At 40.2% G+C, this 18,783-nt stretch overlaps 1 non-coding gene across 1 annotated transcript; it reads right to left on the bottom strand.

The window, feature by feature from the left end:
• Positions 1–10,744: 10,744 nt before the first annotated feature.
• Positions 10,745–10,859, bottom strand: LOC128498535 (U5 spliceosomal RNA). The gene has a single exon (XR_008354754.1). It is a non-coding gene; the product is annotated as a U5 spliceosomal RNA (small nuclear RNA).
• Between the last annotated feature and the right edge of the window lie 7,924 nt (positions 10,860–18,783).

The raw sequence follows: 18,783 nt of genomic DNA, 5'->3' as shown, positions 1-18,783 counted from the left end.
AACTATTTCTTGCTAGCGGTTATATTGTTGAGTACAAACAGCGGTATAATTCTCTTTGTATCAGTAGCTGCCGGAATCGCTGCCCTGCAGCTGCACTCGAGGCGGTTTGGTAGAAAAAATATCAGTTAAATCCGTTAGAAATCCAATGAAAACCGGGCTCTGCACCTTACAGCGGACAGCATATGATATTTAGAAATGTTTTTGGGACACAGAGGAATTGCGCGTCTCTTCCCGAGGTTCCTATGAATGAAGAAGTTCGTTGGCCGTTGATGACCCCGGTGTTGTTTTTTTTTTGCAGGGACCGACGGGAATTTCCAGCCACGAGAATCCAACCCAACATCTAATGGTAAGATACAGACGTCTCTCAGATGGGCATCCATGCTTCAGAAGCGTGTGATCCGTGTTATGTGTGTATGTGTACGATGCACACGCGTGATTTAATTACCCGTAAGAAAGACGAAATGTGGAATATTAGATAAGAGAGGTTACAGTATCCGCTCCTCATGTAACTGTCATTTGGGGCTGGCTTTATCTGTAACTCGGGGATAATAGAAAGATATTGTATGGAGAACATGCAGCTAACGCTCCTTTTTCCTGTTTTTGTCACAAAGGATCTCTGGCGATCGGAGGATTCCGTTCACTGATTACACGAATGGCGCAATCAGGTACGCTATGTGTTTTCTTTTAACATTAATGATAACCGTATGGAATAGCAAACTACACAATAATAGCAAATGCTCTCATAGTGGCGTAACTGGAGCCGGAAAAAGAAACGCGTCATTTCTAACTCCTCTACACTAAGATAGAAGCGCAGCGTTAGAGATAAAAGACGTTCTATTAATGCCTTCGGGGAGAGGAAGGTCTGGAAGCGACAATGTGTCCTACTTTCAGAAGAGGACAGAGATGACCATTTTCTCCGATCTCGTTTAGTAGCAGATCCTATTTTTCTTTAAGCTTTAATATAGAAATCTGTCTGTGTGTTATATAAATATGTATTTATCTCCACATTCTTCTTGTGCTAAGAAATATTTTTGCTCTCTCTACAGTTTATTCACGACCGGTGTTGAGGATCGTGCAGAACGCATTCTTCTGTGTTACATGCGCGACGGTCGCCGGACTGGTGGTCTATTTCTACGTAAAGTAAGTTATACAAATTGTTGGAAATTCAAATGCTGCGGAGAGACATCCAACGCAACGCACTATATAAAAAATGACCAAACAGCATGTATACTATACACGGGGAGAAACACCCCGATGCTGCTGGAATCCATTTCTTCCTTAACGGGGTTTATTATTCTTATTTTAGGTTTCGCCGCTGTAGACAACAAAAAAACAGACCACCGGATGAAGAGTCCCTCCGCGGCTTAACTTCCTTGGGTAACATATATCAACAATAATGAATAATAGAAAGAGGATAAGTTTATTTTGACCGTATGATGTCATCAAACTTGGACTTTTAAAATTCATTGCTGGAACTTAACTCACCCGTCTTAAAAAGAAATGATTTCACAATATAAATAGAATATCAATTATTTGCTACTGTTAAAAAAAATGAAAAATAAGGTTGAAAGTCACATTATAGGAAAGATTTCTTTGAAACTTGGGAATCATAGGGTTTTTACGTTTTTTTATGTACACGTTGTCATGGGACTATCTATAACATATTAACCGATTTGCTTTCTTTTATTTTTTTTTTTTTAGTAAGTCCATCAATTTCCAGTCTCCAAGAACAGGAGAGTGAAGAAAGCATTGAAAGGAAACCGAAAACATCCAGCAGTTTCTTTCAGAACTTGATGGCATTGTCAGGAAGAGAGCACACTGACAGAAGGAAAAAGAAGATTTATGATGAAGAGAAGGGTGGAGAGGAGAGTGAAGAGGAGGAATGGGAGAGAATGAAGAGAAAGAAGTACTATAAGGAAAAGGAGGACTATAAAGAAAAGGAGGAATGTGAGAGAATGGAGACAGAAAAGGAGAGGAAGAAAAGGGAGAAAAGGGAGAGAAAAGAGGAAAAGGAGGACAGGAAGGAAAGGGAAAAATGGAAGAGAAAAGATGAAAAGGAGGAAAAGAAGTACGGGAGGAAAAGGGAGGAAAGGGAGAGAAAAGATGAAAAGGAGGAAAAGAAGGAAAAGGAGAAATGGGAGAGAAAGGATAAGAAGGAGGAAAAGAAGGAAAATGAGAAAAAGGAGAGAAGGGATAAAAAGGAGGAGAAGAAGGAAAAGGAAAAAAAGGAGAAAAGGGAGGGGAAGGACAAAAAGAAGGAAATGAAGGAAAAAGAGAGAAGGGAGAAAAAGAAGAAAATGAAGGAAAAGAAGGAAAAGGAGAAAAAGGAGAGAAAGGAGCAAATGGAGAAAAAGAAGGTAGTAAAGGAAAAAGAGAAAAGGGAGAAAAAACATACAATGAAGGAAAAGAAAAAAAGGGAGAAAAAGGAGAGAAAGGAGCGAATGGAGAAAAGGAAAAAAGAGCTGAAAGAAAAAAGCATCAAAGAGATGAAAAAGATGCGAAAGAAGGTGAAAGCAGAATCTAAGAAAGCCAAAGCCAAACTTCAACGCGAAAAGCGGAAATTGAAGTCAAAGGCAAAAATGAAAATGAAGAAAATGAAGAAAATGAAGAAACCTAAATTGAACATCGCAAAAAAACTGAAAAAATTTAGGAAATGAAAGTCATGGAGGGCGAAGCAAACAGACTCTAAACTTGACTATGGTTTCCTAATCATCAAGGAAGCCAGAATCTCGTTTTAATGATGCCCGGCCCACATGCCAACTCTTCATTTCACTTCATTTACCCCATTTCTCCAGTTGGATCATTCTCCATGAACTCTTCATTTCACTTGATTCACCCCCTTTCTCCGGTTGGATAATTCTCCATGAACTCTTCATTTCAGTTGATTTACCCCATTTCTCCAGTTGGATCATTCTCCATGAACTCTTCATTTCACTTGATTTACCCCATTTCTCCGGTTGGATAATTCTCCATGAACTCTCGGACTGCTATCATTTGGAGAGTTTTCTATCCCAGCAGCGCTCCCTAAGCCGACCTCCTTCCATTCGCTCGATAATCTTGTATGTGGATCCGGATCACCTGCTTTCACACAATCTGAATAAATCACATCCACTGAAACTCTCTGTTCTGGGTTTTACTCAACACTTCATAGAAAGCAATTAATTTCGTCCGGCACGATCTCTGCTTCATAAACCTGAGTTAAATAATAATAAATAGTTGTTTTTTTTGAATATTATCCCTTAACCGGCTTCCAAAATGTCCCCGCTACTGCTGGGTCTATAACCCCCTGGCTGAGATTTTGGTCTGTATTGTTAACGCTTCTGCTTTACGCCAAGTGGTTAAGTAGCAGAGGGTATATACCATCCGGCCCCGGGGCATTATCTCTTCTACTTTATTTATTTAGCAGATCTGGCACTCTGTCCTCTTTCAGCCAATCATATGTTTGCTGCCAGCTTTTCTGTAGAAAGAATTAGCAAACCTGCAGCCGTGAGTGAATTATTGGTAAATACCAAGAAAAAATATTTAGAATGTCTGCCTTCCCCTGATCTTCACGAACCGGATCACCAACAACCTCCTTCGTTTATCTAAATTGTTGCCATTAATGTAGTTGAGCCGCTTGCTATGATTTACACTTTAGCCGATAAAATTCCCCTTTTTGAGTTTTTCTTGATATTTTTGCAGTTTAGAAATGATTCTGCGAATCCATTTGATTTTCTGTATATTATAAAAGTGATTCTGTTTCCAAGGAAACAGACACAGAATATCAAGTTCCTGATTCTGTCCCAAGGAAATAAGGTTGCACAGTATGGAGGTTCAGATATTTGGTTGCAGATATCTTACAAAGCACTGGATGGATATTCAGGTTCTGCTCTTTGCTTTGTTGAGCGCGTTACGTATTGATCTGATTTCATTAAATTATAGACATTCATTATAATAAAACGGTTGCCCTTTCTGCATCCTGATTGGTCGCCGCTCCCCTCTTGCACTTTTAACAATGAGAAGAGGTTTGCAGTTGGGATCAAAGTTTGTGGATAATTGGTAATATATGTACTATATTTAAAGAAAACATGAGTGAGCAAAACAATACATTTCTTTTATTTTTATGGGATTCACATTCGGCTGGAAGTTATAACGGAAATACCCCCCCTGTTCAAAGGTCTGCATAGCGTTAGTTCTTGACACTGTGTATTGCCACTTGTCCTTGTGCTCAGGGCCATTGTCATGTTGGAAAGTCCAGGAGCGTCCCATGCGCAGCTTTCGCGCGTAAGAATGCAAATTGTGTGCCGGTATTTTCCGATCACATGCAGTCGTTTGTGCCCTTAGAGCTCACACAACCCCACAAAAAGTTATGGGGCAAATACATGAATCTATTTGACATTTCAAGGGGACACCATGCATAAAAGTTGTCGGCTTTACTTTTACTTTTAACTTTTAAGATGGGCCGATTAGTTTTGTTTTCCACTCCTATTATCCTCAGCCTAAATCTTTGTAAATTGGATGCACAACATTTCAAATAAGCACACTTGTAGAAATGTTTATTTTCTACCTATATTTTGTTTCTTTTGGCTTTATGTACCTCTAAATATATGAGATATGTGTAATAAGGGGATGTAAGATTTTTTTTTTGCTTTTGATTTGACATATATGGAGAAACAATGTGGAAAGTCATGTTTTTGGGGTTTAGATATACATTATATGTGTACTAAGGTGGGGCTTTTAACCTAACAACAATGGAGATGCCAGGCACGTCACGGAAATGCATCCCCTTAATGACAATTGACGTGCCTGGTACGTCATGGGGTTAAACGAGCATAGAGAGCAACCAATAATTGCTTTCTTTGCTCAGCTGGTGTTGCTGCAATGCCTCAACACTGATGCATTCAGCAACACACCAAAAAATTTAGGGGCTCCTTAGACCACTCTTGGAATGTATTGACCATATTAAAAGGCTATATGCCTTATAAATAATATGGCAGCGCCCCCAGCAGCTAAAGCACACACTTTACTTTCAATATGAATTTGCAGCTCCTGGTATATGTCGCTTCCAAACAACACCTAAAATATGTTCAGCAACATCTCCCATGTACAGTGCTAATAGCCAAGCATGCGTTTGTCGGGTTGTTTGGGGACTAAAAGGCCAATTTTGGGACATGCACAATTTAGTTTTTCAACTCAGAATTTTTACATCTGTCGCATCCCGCACTCATGTCATATTTGGGACATCTTCAAAGCTGGCCAATTCAAATTACATAGTTACATAGTACATAAGGTTGAAAAAAGACCTACGTCCATCAAGTTCAACCCTTCTACCTAACCTTCCTATTCTTGATCCAAAGAAGGCGAAAATACCCCTAATTAAGCTACCTCGAATTCTGTCATCAGGGGAAAAAAATCCGTTTTCACTCCAAAAGGCAATTGGATTTCTCCTTGGATCAAGAAGCTCTAAAATATTAATTTATTAATTTATAGCCCCGTAAGTCGTGCCTTTCTAAAAAAATATCCAGACCCTTTTGAAGGCATCAAATGTAATTGATAACCACCTCTCTTGGCTGTGCATTCCATACCTTTACTGCCCTCACCGTAAAGAATCCCTTTCTTTGTCGTCTATAAAATCTCCGCTCTTCCAGTCTCAGAGGGCGACCTCTCGTTCTTTGTACATTTCTGTTGATGTAAGAGCTCTTTATATCGGCCCCGCATATATTTATATATTGTATATCGGCCCCGCATATATTTATATAATGTATATCGGCCCCGCATATATTTATATAATGTATATCAGCCCCGCGTATATTTATATAATGTAAATGAATACCTTATATATTTATATAATGTATATCGGCCCCGCATATATTTATATAATGTATATCCTCCCCGCATATATTTATATAATGTATATCGGCCCTGCGTATATTTATATAATGTATATCAGCCCCGCATATATTTATATAATGTATATCGGCCCCTGCGTATATTTATATAATGTATATCGGCCCCGCATATATTTATATAATGTATATCCTCCCCGCATATATTTATATAATGTATATAGGCCCCGCATAAATTTATATAATGTATATCCTCCCCGCATATATTTATATAATGTATATCGGCCCGCATATATTTATATAATGTATATCGGGCCCGCATATATTTATATAATGTATATCGGCCCCGCGTATATTTATATAATGTATATCAGCCCCGGATATATTTATATAATGTATATCGGCCCCGCATATATTTATATAATGTATATCGGCCCCGCATATATTTATTTAATGTATATCGGCCCCACGTATATTTACATAATGTATATCGGCCCCGTGTATATTTATATAATGTATATCGGCCCCGCGTATATTTATATATTGTATATCGGCCCTGCGTATATTTATATATTGTATATCGGCCCTGCGTATATTTATATAATATATATGAATACCTTATATATTTATATAATGTATATCGGCCCCGTATATATTTATATAATGTACATCGGCCCCGCGTATATTTATATAATGTAAATGAATACCTTATATATTTATATAATGTATATCGGCCCCGTATATATTTATATAATGTATATTGGCGATGCATATATTTATATAATGTATATCGGCCCCGCGTATATTTATATAATGTATATCGGCCCCGCGTATATTTATATAATGTATATCGGCCCCGCGTATAATTATACATTGTATATCGGCCCCGCGTATATTTATACATTGTATATCAGCCCCGCGTAGATTTATATAATGTATATCGGCCCGCATATATTTATATAATGTATATTGGCCATGTATGTATTTATATAATGTATATCGGCCCCGCATTTATTTATATATTGTATATCGTCCCTGCGTATATTTATATAATGTATATCGGCCCTGCATATATTTATATATTGTATATCAGCCACGTGTATATTTATATAATGTATATCGGCCCTGCATATATTTATATATTGTATATCGGCCCCACATATATTTACATAATGTATATCGGCCCCGCATATATTTATATAATATATATCGGCCCCGCGTATATTTATATATTGTATATCGGCCCCGTGTATATTTATATAATGTATATCGGCCCCGCGTATATTTATATATTGTATATCGGCCCTGCGTATATTTATATATTGTATATCGGCCCCGTGTATATTTATATAATGTATATCGGACCCGCATCTATTTAGATAATGTATATCGGCTCCGCATTTATTTATATAATGTATATCGGCCCTGCGTATATTTATATAATGTATAACGGCCCCGCGTATATTTATATAATGTATATCGACCCTGTGTATATTTATATAATGTATATCGGCTCCGCATATATTTATATAATGTATATCGACCCTGCATATATTTATATAATGTATATCGGCCCGCATATATTTATATAATGTATATCGGCCCGCATATATTTATATAATGTATATTGGCGATGCATATATTTATATAATGTATATCGGCCCCGCGTATATTTATATATTGTATATCGGCCCCGCGTATATTTATATAATGTATATCAGCCCCGCGTATATTTATATAATGTATATCGGCCCTGCGTATATTTATATAATGTATATCGGCCCTGCGTATATTTATATAATGTATATCGCCCTTGCGTATATTTATATAATGTATATAGGCCCCGCGTATATTTATATATTGTATATCGTCCTTGCGTATATTTATATAATGTATATCGGCCCTGCATATATTTATATAATGTATATCACCCGCATATATTTATATAATGTATATCACCCGCATATATTTATATAATGTATATCGGCCCCGCGTATATTTATATAATGTATATCAGCCCTGCGTATATTTATATAATGTATATCGGCCCTGCGTATATTTATATAATGTATATCGGCCCCGTATATATTTATATAATGTATATCGGCCCCGTATATATTTATATATTGTATATCGGCCCCGTATATATTTATATGTTATCATACCTCCTCTGCAAACGCGTTTTTCTAGCGTATATAATTGTAACTTTTTTAGTCTCTCTCCATAACGAGTATCTCCCAATCCCCTTATTCATTTTATTCCCTTCCTTTGCACTTTTTCTAATTCCATAATGTCCTTTTTAAGGACCGGTGCCCAGGGCCGGCCGAAGACTTAACGCCGCCTGGGGCGAAGTTTAAAATGCAGCCCCCCCCGCCGACGCCGGTCGGGGGGCGGCATTTTAAACTTCCCCGATGCCATAATCTACCCTCCCCCCGTACTTACCTTTAAACAGTCCTGCGGCGAGTCTCCCTGTTCGGTCTCGGTGCCGGCTTGTAATGCTGAGCGCCGGAAATTGACGTCACTTCCGGCGCTCTGCATTAAAAGCCGGCACCGAGAACGAACAGGGAGACTCGCCGCAGAGGAGAGAGAGAGAGAGGGGCGCCGAGTGGGTAAGCGAAAACCACTCGATGCCCCTCTCTCTCCTCCGCTTCAAAAAGAAAAAAAAAAGTGCCAAAGTGCAAAGTGCCGCCTGGGGCAATTGCCCCTGTCGGCTCCATTGTAGGGCCGGCCCTGCCGGTGCCCAGAATTGTATCGCGTATTCAAGGTGAGGTCTTACCAATGACCTGTAAAGAGGCGGATAATATCCTCCTCCCGTGAATCAATACCCCGTTATATACATGCCAAAACCTTATTGGCCCTCGCAGCTGCCCCCTGACATTGGGCACTGTTACCAAGTCTGTTGTCAACCGTTATTCCTAAATCATTCTCATTGGTCGTTTCCCCCAAGGATATTCCAATTAAAGAATAGGTCGCATTGTTATTATTTTACCATAATGCGTAACTTTGCATTTCTCTATGTTGAACCTCATCTGCCACCTGCACGCCGAGCCCCCAACTCTGTCTAACTCCTCCTGCAAAGAAGAAACACCAAACCATATATTTTCCTTCAAAAGTGAAAAATAATGGTGAACGTGCACCTAGTGAATAAATGGATGGAAGGTATATTCAAAGATCCTTCCCTCGATACAAACATTTCCTCAAATCTCATTCAACGCGTAACAGAAATAAAACACAAATAAAACCAACGGTGTGATATCGTCAGATACGCTCTCATTTAATATTCCTCACACTCTTAAATGCCATTGGACATGGAGACTAAATGAACAACAACTAATAGACCGACCTACTCAGCCACCACAATAGAAGCACTTCAAATTTATTTCCAGGAAAATTTTAAACCCCTGGCTATTGCCCCACAGCACCCAGTCATTGAGCTAATGAGCATTATCTTTGTTTTGGTGTTTTCTTGGTGTTTTTGAGCCTGCTTGACAGCTGTCTGCCTTCTTCAGTCTGGCCTGGCTCCTGTAGTTCAGTCCTGATTTCTCCATGTTGTACCCGTTTACTCCTGCGTGGTCAGTTGGTGGAGCTTCTATCACACTAGTGGTTTTGGTGAAGTGCTCGGTGTGGGTGCAGCAAAGTCCTGGCAGCTGTGGAGTACTCAGGGGATCAACCCACTGAGGAAAAGGTGCTGTTATCGGTGGAAATCCCCATCTGACCCCACTCCACATTGGAGGGTCCTTTAGGACTTGGTATAACACGTACTAACCCAGACATTCATGGGATCATCATCGACCCTACTTACAAAAAGCTTGTTTCATATGCAGATGAACTCCTATCCGTTATCCCGCAACCGAGAGCGTCCCTTCCTTAATATTAACATACCCCAGTCATCAGCCTCTAGTACCGCTTCTAGTTCCCCGTGTAAATGGTCCACGAACGCCCTCAAACATTGAGGTATCTACCGGCATCATCTTTTTCTCCTCCTCCTACGACCCTAATCATTTAAGTATCCATAACCAAATCAGGGTAGATTTAACCAGATGGACATTTCTTCGTATAACAAGAACGGGCAGGATTGTTGTAATCGAGATGAATATCTTGCTCAGAATCCTTAATGAGATGCAAACAATTCCAATATACTTTCCACAAGCCTACTTCAAATCTTTACAAAGCGTTCTTATAATCAGGGAATCTAAGAGACCACGACTGAGATCGACGGGAGCGTGTGATTCCAATGAGCAAAATAGTTGATTGCTCTACAGCTAGACAACACAAAGCCTGGGTTATTCCAGAACACTTTCTTGTAGATTCACCAATCAATAACGTAACTTGGACCACCAAACACAATAGACCAAGCACACTCCCTCTCCACTGCCACCACTTACTCACAATAAGAAAACGCAGGAACATTGACAAATTACTTACCTGACGATGCACCTGCCTTAATATTACGTCATTTGGTCCATGATGGAAAGATTAAGTCAATTAATCTCTTCATCAATGGGAATCAGTCATCGTTCTTCGTGCAGTTCCCACATCATGTAATCATGCATTATATACATTCGTTATGTGCTAATGAGCAACTTCCAACAAATTTAACCCCGTTCGAACACTTATGTGAGGATACTGAATTCACCCCCCCCTCCGCATCTGATCTCCAGTTTGTATAACAGTATCCTAACACTGTCTATGAGAAATCCATATTACACTATACTTTGGGAAACAGACCTTATTTGCATACAGTCTGGAGGACGTGGTCTACCTCTGCCTCGTTAAAGTATTTCTACAACCCCAAACAGTACATAGCATGACACAGGCAGGATATTTTGCGCCTCTGGATGCGACGCACCCCTTAGCCAGGACGAAGCTTGCGACTAAAGCAAGCAATATTTTCAATCTATCGTTAACAACAGCAAAGAAGCCGAGCAAACGCCAGGCATCAAAAAATTGATTAAGACTCATGGTCGTTCCTCCCCACGTAAACCTTTAGTAAAAGGCGAAAGATTTATTCAGTCTGAAGAGAAACCAGAGTATACCCAAGCATGCCGCAGGGCAACGGCCCGGCCACAGGCAGTGCTCCTCGAGGTTAAGGTGTGTTTAATTAATCCCACCCAGCTCTTGCCTGATCATTGGAACCTTTAACACATGCAAAACACAATTGCAAAGGGATTGGAACTATTTAATATTGGGCTGTTTTAAAGTCTTATTAAACTAACAATACGGATGGGGCGTTCCTCGGTGCATCATGGGTATTCAAACGAGGCGGCAGCTCAAACAAACCTTCCAGCAGTCTTAGTGACTGGGGCGCGAGGTTGCTTCTTTGAAACAATGTTGTTTGCGTTAAGAAAAGCTGAAGATTGTAACTCCCCCACCGCTTACCTATGGGGGTCCGCAACTTCCCCTTCTGCTGCAGCCACCAGAAGTTCCTGGCACACATTCTTTGGGCTGTGTTACAAGGTTAGGGGTAAGGCTTCGGGATGGAATCTGATTACTACTCTTTTTTCCAATCGTGGCGTGCTGAACCCATCGGCTTCACAAATACCAAGTTGCCTGATGCTGTTTCCTTGGAAAGCAAATATATCTTTTCCACAAATCCGATCTTTCTAATTAAACCACCTTTCCAAAGTTAGCGGTTAGAAACGTTTAAGCATGGAAAGGTTTGGTGATAGAGCTTGGGTTAGGGGCGGGTTAGGGGCGGGTTAAGCTCATGGCTTTGAAGAGGCCCAGTTACAGTTAGCGTCGGAGTACTGTTAATGGTTTACGGTTGATAGTGAGAAGTGGGGGAGAGGGTGTAGATAGTGAGAAGGGAGGGAGAGGGGTATATAGTGGGGTAAATAGATAGAAGTGGGGGAGAGGGTGTAGAAAGTGAGAAGGGAGGGAGGGGGGTAGCTAGAGAGAGGGGGTGATCTATACCTGCATTGCTGGGTTTGCGTGTTATTCTGTTGCTCTTTACCTGCGATGCTCTGTTTCTATACATTATTATTGTATGCCTGCAAATACAGGATTTGTCGCTCTGTCTACAAACACGTTCCAGGCTGCTGTTTGTCTGCATGATGCCGCAGTATATGATGGCGCTATATAAATCAGTAACATCGCACATTGTACAGCGCTGCAGCATATGATGGCGCTATATATATATATATCACTCAGTAATATCACACATTGTACAGCGCTGCAGCATATGATGGCGCTATATATATATATATATATCACTCAGTAATATCACACATTGTACTGCGCCGCAGTATATGATGGCGCTATATAAATCAGTAATATCAAACATTGTACAGCGCTGCAGCATTTGATGGCGCTATTTAAATTAATAAGATCACATTGTACTGCGCTGCAGTATATGATGGCGTTATATAAATCAGTAACAGCACACATTGTCCAGCCCTGCAGTATATGATGGCACTATATCAATCAGTATATATCAATCAGTAATATCACACATTGTACTGCGCTGCAGCATATGATGGCGCTATATATATATATATCACTCAGTAATATCACACGTTGTACAGCACTGCACCATATAACGGCGCTATATCAATCAGTAACATCAGACATTTTACAGCGCTGCAGCATATGATGGCGCTATTTACATGAAAAAGAACACATTGTACAGCCCTGCTGCGTATGATGGCGCTATATCAATCAGTATATATCAATCAGTAATATCACACATTGTACTGCGCTGCAGTATATGATGGCGCTATATATATATATATATATATATATATATCACTCAGTAATATCACACATTGTACAGCGCTGCAGCATATGATGGCGCTATATAAATCAGTAACATCACACATTGTACAGCGCTGCAGCATATGATGGTTCTATATAAATCAGTAACATCACACCTTGTACAGCGCTGCAGTATATGATGGCGCTATTTAAATGAAAAGCAACACATTGTACAGCGCTGTAGCATATGATGGCGCTCTATAAATCAGTAATATCACGCATTGTACAGCGCTGCAGTATATGATGGCGCTATATCAATCAGTATATATCAATCAGTAATATCACACATTGTACTGCGCCAGAGCATATAGCAGCGCTATATCAATCAGTATATATCAATCTGTAATATCACAAATTGTACAGCGCTATAGTATATGATGGTGCTATATAAATCAGTTACATCAGACATTGTACAGCGCTGCAGCATATAATGGCGCTATTTAAATTAATACGAACACATTGTACAGCGCTGCAGCATATGATGGCGCTATTTAAATTAATAGGAACACATTGTACAGCGCTGCAGCATATGATGGCGCTATATCAATCAGTATATATCAATCAATAATATCACACATCCTTCCCTTCATTCTCAGTTTGGTGTTATTATAATGAATATATACTGCTCACAGCGCCCAGCAATAGACTCCGATCCGGCTGGAAAACACCTTAAAGGTTTCTTCTATCTTTACTAGATTTTTATTTTGTATCAAAAGTGTTTTTGTAACATTGCAAACGTACAAAATTGTTTCATTACCTTGAGATCACGGAACACGATGATGTCATGTCTTCATTGTGACATCACAGGTGCAGTACACAGATACAGCACATCACAGAGCAGAAGGACACTTCTACTGTAGACTCCTAACAGAGAAGATGCGGATCGTAGTAGCTTTGCTATTTGCTATTTGCTGTTTGACTTCTGAGACTTTTCCTGTTCCGCTCCCGAAAGGTAAAGAATCCGAATAACTCGAGATCCGGATAAAACTGGGGAATATCGGCTTTCTGGGTTCTGGGTTCCCGGTGACCGCAGCAGATCAGCGGCAAATGTTTCCATGAACTATTTCTTGCTAGCGGTTATATTGTTGAGTGCAAACAGCGGTATAATTCTCTTTGTATCAGTAGCTGCCGGAATCGCTGCCCTGCAGCTGCACTCGAGGCGGTTTGGTAGAAAAAATATCAGTTAAATCCGTTACAAATCCAATGAAAACCGGGCTCTCCCCCTTACAGCGGACAGCATATGATATTTAGAAATGTTTTTGGGACACAGAGGAATTGCGCGTCTCTTCCCGAGGTTCCTATGAATGAAGAAGTTCGTTGGCCGTTGATGACCCCGGTGTTGTTTTTTTTTTTTGCAGGGACCGACGGGAATTTCCAGCCACGAGAATCCAACCCAACATCTAATGGTAAGATACAGACGTCTCTCAGATGGGCATCCGTGCTTCAGAAGCGTGTGATCCGTGTTATGTGTGTATGTGTACGATGCACACGCGTGATTTCATTACCCGTAAGAAAGATGAAATGTGGAATATTAGATAAGAGAGGTTACAGTATCCGCTCCTCATGTAACTGTCATTTGGGGCTGGCTTTATCTGTAACTCGGGGATAATAGAAAGATATTGTATAGAGAACATGCAGCTAACGCTCCTTTTTCCTGTTTATGTCACAAAGGATCTCTGGCGATCGGAGGATTCCGTTCACTGATTACACGAATGGCGCAATCAGGTACGCTATGTGTTTTCTTTTAACATTAATGATAACCGTATGGAATAGCAAACTACACAATAATAGCAAATGCTCTCATAGTGGAGTAACTGGACCCGGAAAAAGAAACGCGTCATTTCTAACTCCTCTACACTAAGATAGAAGCGCAGCGTTAGAGATAAAAGACGTTCTATTAATGCCTTCGGGGAGAGGAAGGTCTGGAAGCGACAATGTGTCCTACTTTCAGAAGAGGACAGAAATGACCATTTTCTCGGATCTCGTTTTGTAGCAGATCCTATTTTTCTTTAAGCTTTAATATAGAAATCTGTCTGTGTGTTATATAAATATGTATTTATCTCCACATTCTTCTTGTGCTAAGAAATATTTTTGCTCTCTCTCCAGTTTATTCACGACCGGTGTTGAGGATCGTGCAGAACGCATTCTTCTGTGTTACATGCGCGGTGGTCGCCGGACTGGTGGTCTATTTCTACGTACAGTAAGTTATACAAATTGTTGGAAATTCAAATGCTGCGGAGAGACATCCAACGCAACGCACTATATAAAAAATGACCAAACAGCATGTATACTATACACGGGGAGAAACACCCCGATGCTGCTGGAATCCATTTCTTCCTTAACGGGTTCATTATTCTTATTTTAGGTTTCGCCGCTGTAGACAACGAAAAAACAGACCGCCGGATGAAGAGTCCCTCCGCGGCTTAACTTCCTTGGGTAACATATATCAACAATAATGAATAATAGAAAGAGTATACGCTTATTGTGACCGTATGATGTCATCAAACTTGGACTTTTAAAATTCATTGCTGGAACTTAAAAAGAAATGATTTCACAATATAAATAGAATATCAATTATTTGCTACTGTAAAAAAAATGAAAAATAAGGTTGGAAGTCACATTATAGGAAACATTTCTTTGAAACTTGGGAATCATAGGGTTTTTACGTTTTTTATGTACACGTTGTCGAGGGACGATCCGTAACATATTAACCGATTTGCTTTCTTTTATTTTTATTTTTTTTAGTAAGTCCATCAATTTCCAGTCTCCAAGAACAGGAGAGTGAAGAAAGCATTGAAAGGAAACCGAAAACATCCAGCAGTTTCTTTCAGAACTTGATGGCATTGTCAGGAAAAGAGCACACTGACAGAAGGAAAAAGAAGATTTATGATGAAGAGAAGGGTGGAGAGGAGAGTGAAGAGGAGGAATGGGAGAGAATGAAGAGAAAGAAGTACTATAAGGAAAAGGAGGACTATAAAGAAAAGGAGGAATGTGAGAGAATGGAGACAGAAAAGGAGAGGAAGAAAAGGGAGAAAAGGGAGAGAAAAGAGGAAAAGGAGGACAGGAAGGAAAGGGAAAAATGGAAGAGAAAAGATGAAAAGGAGGAAAAGAAGTACGGGAGGAAAAGGGAGGAAAGGGAGAGAAAAGATGAAAAGGAGGAAAAGAAGGAAAAGGAGAAATGGGAGAGAAAGGATAAGAAGGAGGAAAAGAAGGAAAAGGAGAAAAAGGAGAGAAGGGATAAAAAGGAGGAGAAGAAGGAAAAGGAAAAAAAGGAGAAAAGGGAGGGGAAGGACAAAAAGAAGGAAATGAAGGAAAAAGAGAGAAGGGAGAAAAAGAAGAAAATTAAGGAAAAGAAGGAAAAGGAGAAAAAGGAGAGAAAGGAGCAAATGGAGAAAAAGAAGGTAGTGAAGGAAAAAGAGAAAAGGGAGAAAAAACATACAATGAAGGAAAAGAAAAAAAGGGAGAAAAAGGAGAGAAAGGAGCGAATGGAGAAAAGGAAAAAAGAGCTGAAAGAAAAAAGCATCAAAGAGATGAAAAAGATGCGAAAGAAGGTGAAAGCAGAATCTAAGAAAGCCAAAGCCAAACTTCAACGCGAAAAGCGGAAATTGAAGTCAAAGGCAAAAATGAAAATGAAGAAAATGAAGAAAATGAAGAAACCTAAATTGAACATCGCAAAAAAACTGAAAAAATTTAGGAAATGAAAGTCATGGAGGGCGAAGCAAACAGACTCTAAACTTGACTATGGTTTCCTAATCATCAAGGAAGCCAGAATCTCGTTTTAATGATGCCCGGCCCACATGCCAACTCTTCATTTCACTTCATTTACCCCCTTTCTCCAGTTGGATCATTCTCCATGAACTCTCCATTTCACTTGATTTACCCCATTTCTCCGGTTGGATAATTCTCCATGAACTCTCCATTTCACTTGATTTACCCCCTTTCTCCAGATGGATAATTCTCCATGAACTCTCGGACTGCTATCATTTGGAGAGTTTTCTATCCCAGCAGCGCTCCCTAAGCCGACCTCCTTCCATTCGCTCGATAATCTTGTATGTGGATCCGGATCGCCTGCTTTCACACAATCTGAATAAATCACATCCACTGAAACTCTCTGTTCTGGGTTTTACTCAACACTTCATAGAAAGCAATTAATTTCGTCCGGCACGATCTCTGCTTCATAAACCTGAGTTAAATAATAATAAATAGTTTTTTTTTTTGAATATTATCCCTTAACCGGCTTCCAAAATGTCCCCGCTACTGCTGGGTCTATAACCCCCTGGCTGAGATTTTGGTCTGTATTGTTAACGCTTCTGCTTTACGCCAAGTGGTTAAGTACCAGAGGGTATATACCATCCGGCCCCGGGGCATTATCTGTTCTACTTTATTTATTTAGCAGATCTGGCACTTTGTCCTCTTTCAGCCAATCATATGTTTGCTGCCAGCTTTTCTGTAGAATGAATTAGCAAACCTGCAGCCGTGAGTGAATTATTGGTAAATACCAAGAAAAAATATTTAGAATGTCTGCCTTCCCCTGATCTTCACGAACCGGATCACCAACAACCTCCTTCGTTTATCTAAATTGTTGCCATTAATGTAGTTGAGCCGCTTGCTATGATTTACACTTTAGCCGATAAAATTCCCCTTTTTGAGTTTTTCTTGATATTTTTGCAGTTTAGAAATGATTCTGCGAATCCATTTGAGTTTCTGTATATTATAAAAGTGATTCTGTTTCCAAGGAAACAGACACAGAATATCACGTTCCCGATTCTGTCCCAAGGAAATAAGGTTGCACAGTATGGAGGTTCAGATATTTGGTTGCAGATATCTTACAAAGCACTGGATGGATATTCAGGTTCTGCTCTTTGCTTTGTTGAGCGCGTTACGTATTGATCTGATTTCATTAAATTATAGACATTCATTATAATAAAACGGTTGCCCTTTCTGCATCCTGATTGGTCGCCGCTCCCCTCACTTTTTTCCAGTGACAAGAGATTTATACGTATTGTTTATCTCCCATTTACTTCTGCTCTTCTCCTCTCCGCTCTGGAGTGGCCGTACTCCCCGCTTCTTATTAAACTGCAATTCTTTACCGGGGATCCTACTCACTTTAACGATAAGGGACGTGAGTTTAGGCCGAAGACAACGTCCATATACTGTATGTGCCGGAGCCAGCATATCATGTCCTAAAATGCATTTTGCAGTTGCATTTAGCTTGGACACACAAGCGAATCTCCTAAGTGAGGAGTTACAAGCAAAGAAGGAGAGTATATTTATATCTATTGCAAGGGGAGCGCTGTGTTTTGTTTGTTTGTGGTATTCAGAGTAAAGATGTCCTCCATGTTTGACAATGCGGTCAGGTGTACATCTTGCTCAATGTATGCAATCCTTGATCAGCGCTTCGAGGGTGCATATTGCTGTGCGAGATGTGTGCAGGTTGCTCATTTGGAAGCACAAATCCTGAGTCTAGAGGAGCAACTGGCAACACTGAGATCTATTGACAACTTGGAGAGGAGTCTGCTGCTCACTGAGCAAGCTCTCTCGCGGGTAGAGGTGGGGGAGGATAGCGGGATGGAGGTACAGGACAGTCAGGCAGCTAGCTGGGTTACAGTTAGAAGGCGGGTAGGGGGAAAAGCGCCAGGGAGGCTAGTCCTGATCTAGCACACCCCAAAAAGTTTGCCCGGAAAAAAATGTGTGTATGTGGGTAAGTAACTGGCTCAGTGATAGGAAACAGAGGGTGGTTATTAATGGTACATACTCTGAGTGGGTGACTGTTACTAGTGGGGTACCACAGGGGTCAGTTTTGGGTCCTATTCTTTTTAATATATTTATTAATGACCTTGTAGAGGGATTGTATAGTAAAGTATCAATCTTTGCAGACGATACTAAGCTCTGTAACGTGGTTAACACAATAGAGGACAGGGCACGATTACAAATGGATCTGCATAGGTTGGAGGCTTGGGCTGGGATGTGGCAGATGAGGTTCAACACAGATAAATGTAAGGTTATGCACATGGGGAAGAAAAATCCAGGCTGGGAATATGTATTAAATGGGAAAACACTGGGGACGACTGACATGGAAAAGGACTTAGGAGTCTTGGTTAACAGTGAATTTACCTGTAGCGACCAGTGTCAGGCAGCTGCTGCTAAGGCAAATAAAATCATGGGGTGCATCAAAAGGGGCATAGATGCCCACGACAAGGAAATA

The sequence above is a fragment of the Spea bombifrons genome, chromosome 5 (genome assembly GCF_027358695.1).
Source record: "Spea bombifrons isolate aSpeBom1 chromosome 5, aSpeBom1.2.pri, whole genome shotgun sequence".
Classification (NCBI taxonomy): Eukaryota; Metazoa; Chordata; class Amphibia; order Anura; family Pelobatidae; genus Spea; species Spea bombifrons.
The sequence above is the reverse complement of the archived record's forward strand: the minus strand, read 5'-3'. Positions and strand labels throughout refer to the sequence as shown.